General features: G+C 38.6%; 1 non-coding gene across 1 annotated transcript; it reads right to left on the bottom strand.

The window, feature by feature from the left end:
- Window positions 1–1218: 1218 nt before the first annotated feature.
- On the bottom strand, window positions 1219–1325 carry LOC142178645 (small nucleolar RNA R71). Its single transcript, XR_012706916.1, has one exon. It is a non-coding gene; the product is annotated as a small nucleolar RNA R71 (small nucleolar RNA).
- Between the last annotated feature and the right edge of the window lie 6514 nt (window positions 1326–7839).

The following is a 7839-nucleotide window of genomic DNA, read 5'->3' as shown; positions in this document are numbered from 1 at the left end:
AATCGAGAGAGGAGTTTCTACTAAATGTTTGAACTAATAATAGAGTGAATTCGAGAGACTCACTTGAAAAATAGAAGTGAATTAACTAGAGTTAAATCTCAGACAACTATGTTGCACCTATCCTATCAAAACCCTATTTTCTCCCACTGATAACCTTCTTTGCTTGCTTCTTGTTCGATTGTCATTAGTCAATAACCGTAGATCCTTAGTTAATTGTAGTTTTTAATTACATAATTCTTAACTGTTGATCGTCTTAGATAGCAACCAATCTAGAAACTACGAAAATACGGTTTAACTCCAATCCCTGTGGATATGATATTACAGTATACCATATTCGACTTAGCGAGTATATTCAAGTGTGTGTTTTGCGCTCATCAAATTTTGGCGCCGTTGTCGGGGATTGGCAATCAATAGTGTTTGAAATAGTTTGTAGTGCTAATTCAGGAATTTTTTATTTTATTTTATTTTTCCCTTTTTACGGTTGGTGTTCTTTGACTGTGTGGAGGTTTCAAGTAAGAGTGGTGCATGACTCAATCTTCTGGGAAAGAATTGCTACCATACGAACCAGAAATTGAAAAACAACTGCAACAGCTAAGGAAGGAAAGAAATCTCCCTGAGAATATAGAGAAGGTTGGGAAATCCTCAACCAAACGAACTATGGCTGGAGATGATAATAATGTGGATTTGGCTTCAAGAGAGGCAGCCCAACAACGAGAAAAAGCTGCACGGGATGTTGAGAAAGCAGCTATTCGCGATGCACAGATTATCTACGAAGAAGAGAGGGCTCGGAGAATTTTCCAAAATCAACCCTTAGCTGCAGCCCAGTTGGAAAACATAGCTCCCGATGCTGGGAGACCACTTGGTGATTATGCTAGACCGGTTTACAACCAAGTATTGTCAAGTATTAGACCACCTCCAGTTGCAACGAAAATTTTTGAGTTGAAGTAAGGGTTGCTCCAAACTCTTCAAAACTGTTGTGTCTTCAGAGGAAAGATGAACGAAGATCCAAATAACCATCTAATGGACTTCGAGGAGATTATGAACACCTTTAAATACAATGGTGTGTCACAAAATGCAGTTTACTTAAGGGCATTCCCCTTCACACTTAAAGATGATACAAAGCAGTGGTTTCGAAGCTTGCCCCAGGAATCAATTAGAAAATGGGAGGATATGACCAGAAAATTTCTTGATAAATATTTCTTCTCAGCTAAAATGGGCAAGTTTAGAAGGGAGATCCATAACTTCTGCCAGAAAGATACTAAAACTGTTTTTGAAGCTTGGGAGAGGTTTAAAGAGATTGTCAGAAAGTGTCAACATAGTGGAATTAAATTCTGGATGCAACTCCAGGACTTTTGGGATGGATTGACACTGGCCTCACATAGAACATTAAGCAATGCAGCTGGAGGCCCATTGATGAAGAAGACACTAGAGGAGATAGTCACTATTCTTGATGAGTTATCTGAAGATGCAAATCAATGGCCCTCTAAGAGTGCTGAAAGATGAAGATCAACAAGTGTTCACCAGGTTGATGCTAACACATTTGAAAGTACAACTTGATGCTATGGCTAATGAAATACGGGAGCTGACCTTAGCTACAATACAGAGTGAACCTCATGCAGCTTGTGATATATGTGGAAGAGGACACCATACTCATGAGTGTCAGGCCTTAACTGAGGAAGTGAACGTTGTGGGGAACTACAACTTTAATGCAATGGGTCAGAAACACCCCGGCTTTTCATGGAGTTCATATGGGGGTACTTCAAATGCATAGCAGTAGAGCAACCCTAGACCTTAGGGACAAGGAGCTCCAGTCTTCCAAAATCAATAGAGGCAACAGTTTCAGCCTCAACAATCCAATCAGCCTGGTCTAGAAGATCTAATGAAATCCTTCATTGCCAAGACAGATGAGAGGTTAGATGCTCCTGGAGTAGCCATCAAAGAACTGGGCACTGGTTTTCAAAACTTGGAGAGACAAGTGGGACAAATTGCAACAATATTATCTGAGAGAATCCCAGACACTCTGCCAGCTGATAATGAAAGAAACCTTAAAGAAACAGTGAATGTTGTGACCTTGAGAAGCGGGCAAGTGTTGAAAGATCCCACTCCAATCTAAAAAGATGTGATACCTGGAAAAGAAAGTGGGGAATAGCTAAAAAATAAAGTTGATAAGAAGAAGAAAGGTAAGATAGGAGCTGACAAAAAGATGAAGGAAGAGAGTTCGAGAAAGGAGGAATATGAAGAGAGCAAGCACATGCATGCTTTACCTTTTCCCCAAAAGTTGTATAGAGAAAAGTTGGACAAGCAGTTTGAGAAATTTTTGTATATGTTGAAACAGGTTAACGTAAATTTTCCATTCACAGAAGTGCTCTCCCAAGTGCCAGCTTATACCAGATTCTTGAAGGAGATCCTTACAAAGAAGAAAATGATAGAAGAGACCTCAGTAGTCAAGCTCACAGAGCATTACAATGCTATATTGCAAAATAAACTTCTACAAAAGTGTGAAGATCTAGGAAATTTTACTATACCTTGCTATTTAGGCTCTATTAATTTTGATAAATCTTTATGTTATTTTGGTGGCTCAATTAACTTAATGCCTTTATCTATTTATAGGAAACTGGAGAAGGAGATTGGAGAGATAAAGTAAGTGCCAATATCTTTGTAGCTGGCAGACCAAATGACTCTGATACCCGATGGGATAGTGGAAGATGTCTTAGTTCGGGTAGATAAGTTCGTATTTCATGTAGATTTTATAGTAGTGAATATAGAGGAGAAAGAAGAGGCCTTCTTATCTTAGGAAGACTATTCTTAGCAATAGGTAGAGCAATATTAGATATACACGAGAGAAAGATCATGCTTAGAGTGGGTGAGGAGACTGTAACTTTCGAGATAAAGGTAGAAATATGGGTGTAAAAGGAGAGGCCAGCTGCAAGTGTTGAGTGGAGACTGAAGGGCTCAAAAGAGAAGGCATCAGCGAGTGAGAAATAAAAGTGTGGGGTGCACCCCAAGAAGGCGGAGAAGAAGCTATCTACATGGATGTGCGCATTAGTTTGAAGGCGAGGAATGGATCCCGACTTCGACTCAGACCCTGACTAGAGATTCAGGGAAGTTTTCTTTACCTTATACTTTTTAATTGTGTGCCATGGGGACATACCACAACTTAAAGTGTGGGGTGGGGGATATGTTGTATTTTGTATGTATGTGTTAGTTTAGTTTTTGTTTTAGTAGTTAGAGATAGAAAACAAATTGACAAAAAAACCATAAAAATTGGAAAACATTTCGATTTTTCCCGACGATGGATATCATTCGACGTGTTTCTTGAGGGATTAAAGTCAAAAGAAAGGAAAATGATTTTCTTTTGGTAGGTAGTGTAATAAGTCCTCCTTGGTTTTTTTTGTGTCGTGGTTCTTTTTCAAGGGTTTTGTTTGAACCGAGTGTAGTTAGTGTTTTATTTTGTTAGTAGTAGTAAACCTTGTGCTATGAATTGAATTGAAAGCAATATCTCTTAACTTTATTATGCCTTGAGAATAGTGAGTGCTTTAGTTGTGACACTTAGGCTCAGTTTTTGACTCTCGTATAAGTACCTTAAATTGTATGATCTTAACTCTGCTTAACTGCTTTGACTAAAGTGTCTTGATGAGTCCGATCCTGAGTGAGTTATGTGCCATGTGTGTGAGATTTTGTGTATTTTGTGCATTGCATTCGATGTCTAGAACTTGCCCCGTGTGTTTGCAAAGCGAAATGGTAGTTTTGTTCAGTCGTGGAAGTGATATAGAAATTTCTTTGTTGAGCCAGTTATAAACTATTACCCACTTAATTGTTATGTATCTTAGTTAACCCCGTTGAGCCTGTAATCCTATTTCTTTGGAAACCACATTACAAGACTTACCCATTTGTTTGAATTGACCATCTATTAGGACCTTTTCACCTCTCGTGAGCACTTGAATGTGATATGAACTTTGCAAAAGTTGAAGTGTGGGGTGATTGGGTTGGCTTTTGAGTGGAACTGATAAAATACAGAGAAAGGTGGATTGTTTTAAAAAGTAAGAGCCACTTAAATTGAAAAAGAAAGAAAAAAATAATTGTATGATTGTGAAAAATATTCCTTGATAGTTGTAACTCTTAATGTAATTGTGCTTAAAGAAGCTGGGAGTTGATATATATTGATTTAAGGGTGGAGTTATGGTTTGACATAAGTGTGGGGTTTTGAACGATTAAGTGTATGTATTAAAGTGCTTAGGGAGGTGTAGTCACTCTTATATCCAGATGTATCCTACCCATCTCGCAACCTACATTACAACCAATTAAAGTCCTACTTGATCCTTGACTGAAAGAGCTCGATTAATAGAGTGGTACACTACGGGCAAGCCTATGGTTCATCTTTTGTAGCATATGAATGTTGTTTTTGAGAGTGAGTGAATTCTTTCTATCTTAAATTCCTAATTGTTCTTAATTTTTATTGTGTGCGGAACTACTCTCAATTATTGTGTGAGGGCACTTGATTCACGAAGAAAAGGTAATGTAGTTGACCTCTGTGTTAGAGTAAGTTAGCGGGTTGTGAAAAATGCGTGGTGGTTTTGAGTCAAATCTTGAGATAAAGATGTTACGGTATTGTACTTAGTCTATTTTAAATATTCTTAGTATGTTGAATTATCAGAGTTGTTTAAAAAGTTAGTGTCTGTGTGAAGTGTAGTGTGATAGCTCGAGGACGAGAAATGGTATAAGTGTGGGGTGTTGATGGTAGGCTATAATCTCATGTTTTAGTCGCTAATTGCACTCTAATTTACTGTACTTTTATTGTGTTTGAGCTTTAATTGCTAGTGTTTTGCACTTATTGTGTGTTTTATGCCTTGTAATAGTGATTACGAGCTATGTAGATGTTATAGAATGAATTTGAGTGAATTGGTGCTTTGAAGTCTGAGTAAATCCCTAGGAGATTAAACCGAAATCGTATTCGGGGGTCGAGGACCAAGTCTGGACGTCAAAACGCAAGAAAAATCCGTACTCTGAGAAAACTTCACTAGTGCGGTGCATGGGGCGCCGCGACTGCCCATTTTCCCGGATGCCTGTCACAACTAGTTCTCTGAAGTTTCCCACTAACGTCCTGCATGGCGCGTCTTCCCATGCAGCGCGCCTATGCAAATTTTACAGAGTAATTGTCCTATTTCGCGTAGGAAAAGGTGATTTCATTTGGGCCTGACCCTACTTGGTATAAATACATGGAAAAACATTACTTTCCGAACTTGTGACATATATAAGACCTAAGGAGGCTAAGGAGGAGTTGGAGAAGCAAAAGCACAAGGAGTTCATCATTCAATCCTCACTCAAGACACGAGTTTGGATCGTTTTATGTTTTCCTTTATTTTAAACATATTTGTGATGTATTGCTCCATATCTATGGAGTAGTTCACTTTAGGGTTAGATGGATTTGGTGTATTGATATTTGCTTGTGGATTATAACTCTAGTTTTTATATATCGAATCATTTTGGATGATTTAATTGTTGCATCTATATTCACATGTTCATATAATCGAGAGAGGCATAACTTGTGATATCTTTGCATTATATTGTTGGTTGAATTTATTAATTCTTCTTAGTAATCGAAAGAGGCTAGTTGAATTGTTGATTAAACCTAGTTAGGAAGATAATCGAGAGAGGTTCTCCTAAAGACCAATCCACTACGAATTCTTGCATATCTTCACCGAGCTTCATTTAGTTCATCTTGTGAGGCTGAGACTTAATCGAGATAGGAGTTTCTACTAAATGTTTGAACTAATAATTGAGTGAATTCGAGAGACTCACTTGAACATTAGAAGTGAATTAACTAGAGTTAAATCCCAGACAATTATCTTGCACCTATTTTATCAAAACCCTATTTTCTCCCATTAATAGCCTTCTTTGCTTGCTTCTTGTTCGATAGTCATTAGTCAATAACTGTAGATCCTTAGTTAATTATAGTTTTATTCACATAATTCTCAACTGTTGATCGTCTTGGATAGCAATCAAGCTTTAAACTACGAAAATACTATTTAACTCCAATCCTTGTGGATACAATATTATATTATACTATATTCGACTAGCGAGCATATTCAAGTGTGTATTTTGCACTCGTCAATATACTCTAACAACCTTTCACACCAGGTAGTAAAATATGAACATTAATGGCCATCGACCATGCTATTTCTATAATATTGGCCAAGCAGACGCATTTTAATACTCAACACTCCTACCACAAATCAAACCATCCTGAGGCTTCCCGAAAATAGTGCCAGCATATTCCGAACATCTGAAATCTTCTCGTGCTTCTCCGAGCTCGTGAAATTCTTATCAAAACCGAACTGTAACCTTGATCCCAACTTCCCATTACTATACCGCTCACTGCACCTATCTTGCCGCTATGCGAGAGTCCAAGAATTTCATCATAACCCCTGAACCACCAGTGGAATACATACTTCATCGACTAGAACCCATTTCACTCCACTTATTTCTGAAGAATAAATGCAACACACAATCAAATTCTCATAACCGCAGAAAATCAAACCTCAAGTTGTGGTCTAAACTGCCATAATTCTTCCGGGATTCATTTACATATAACTAGGCCATTAGAATCAACTACTTCCAAATCAATCCAATTACGGTGGCAGTCAAGCCCACACGTACAACCACGAATCACTTGTATATCCTTAACACACCGAAGGAACTTATTATTTCCACAACCATGATGATTTAAACCATTGCTAACTGACACAACTTCTTCCAATTTACTCTTGACTTGCCTTTAAAGTAATAATAGCTCCATTCAAACACATAACAGACCTCAAACAACACTCATCCCGATGACCCAAATCACGAGACCACATCGTCTCAATACCCATCGTCCATCTCATACCCTCCTTATGCACTCAATAGTATTCCCAACTTATACACCCCTTCTGAAAGACCCCCTGCGAACCGAGGCTCTTTCTCCCATTTCTCTAACACTGCACCATAGACACGATGATAACATAGAAATTCTCCAAGTATTCTCTACACTCTGCCGTAAAATCCAGTCCTCAGCCACATAACGGACCCAAAATCTTTAAACATCGCACTTTAATTCTTCCACCCACTAGAACCATTATTGAGAGTCACACACTCGGACATGGTCCTGAATATATAATCAAACTCTAGTGCTCTGCTAGCACATGGACACTTTCAAGAAAGGAACCGGATGAATTCTTTTCCTTGCCCATCACTTCCATAGGAAGCATAAATCTTGAGCTATGCCCAACACCTGCACATGAATCAATAAGGCGAATGCAACTCATATACGTCAAATTTCCTTATCCAAAATACTTCCTAGTCATAACTAATCTGCCAATGCACCGATAACCAGAAATCGCACAGGCACACAATCACGTGGCCCAATCATAGATGGTGAGATCCACCACTTAGCTTTACACTACAATCACTTAAATCTTGACCCCCTAACGACTTGTTCTTCTTCCTTGTTACCATGGTCCCACACCGTTGCTCAGCCAAATTTCTCATAAGTTCTTGTTGGACTAATCATAACACATCCCGAATTATCATCCATAATTGCACACTCGACCTCCTAATAGTCGTACCATCTTCTCAAAGTGATCCAAGCTCACATCATAGTGCATCAATCCCGTGTTAGGCAGAAAGTAGAATTCTTCGTAGGAACCTCATCAAAAACACGCAACCACTAACCTGCTCATCGAAAATAGCCCACATGTGTAGCCTCGTATCGTCCTCCTCCAACGTCATTGCTATAGTAACATCCATCGTGAAATCAATTAATCTCCTTGGGTCCACACTGATCCGCCAACCGTAAGAATC

Source organism: Nicotiana tabacum, chromosome 24 (assembly GCF_000715075.1).
Source record: "Nicotiana tabacum cultivar K326 chromosome 24, ASM71507v2, whole genome shotgun sequence".
NCBI classification, from domain to species: Eukaryota; Viridiplantae; Streptophyta; class Magnoliopsida; order Solanales; family Solanaceae; genus Nicotiana; species Nicotiana tabacum.
This window is presented reverse-complemented; position numbering and strand designations above follow the sequence as displayed.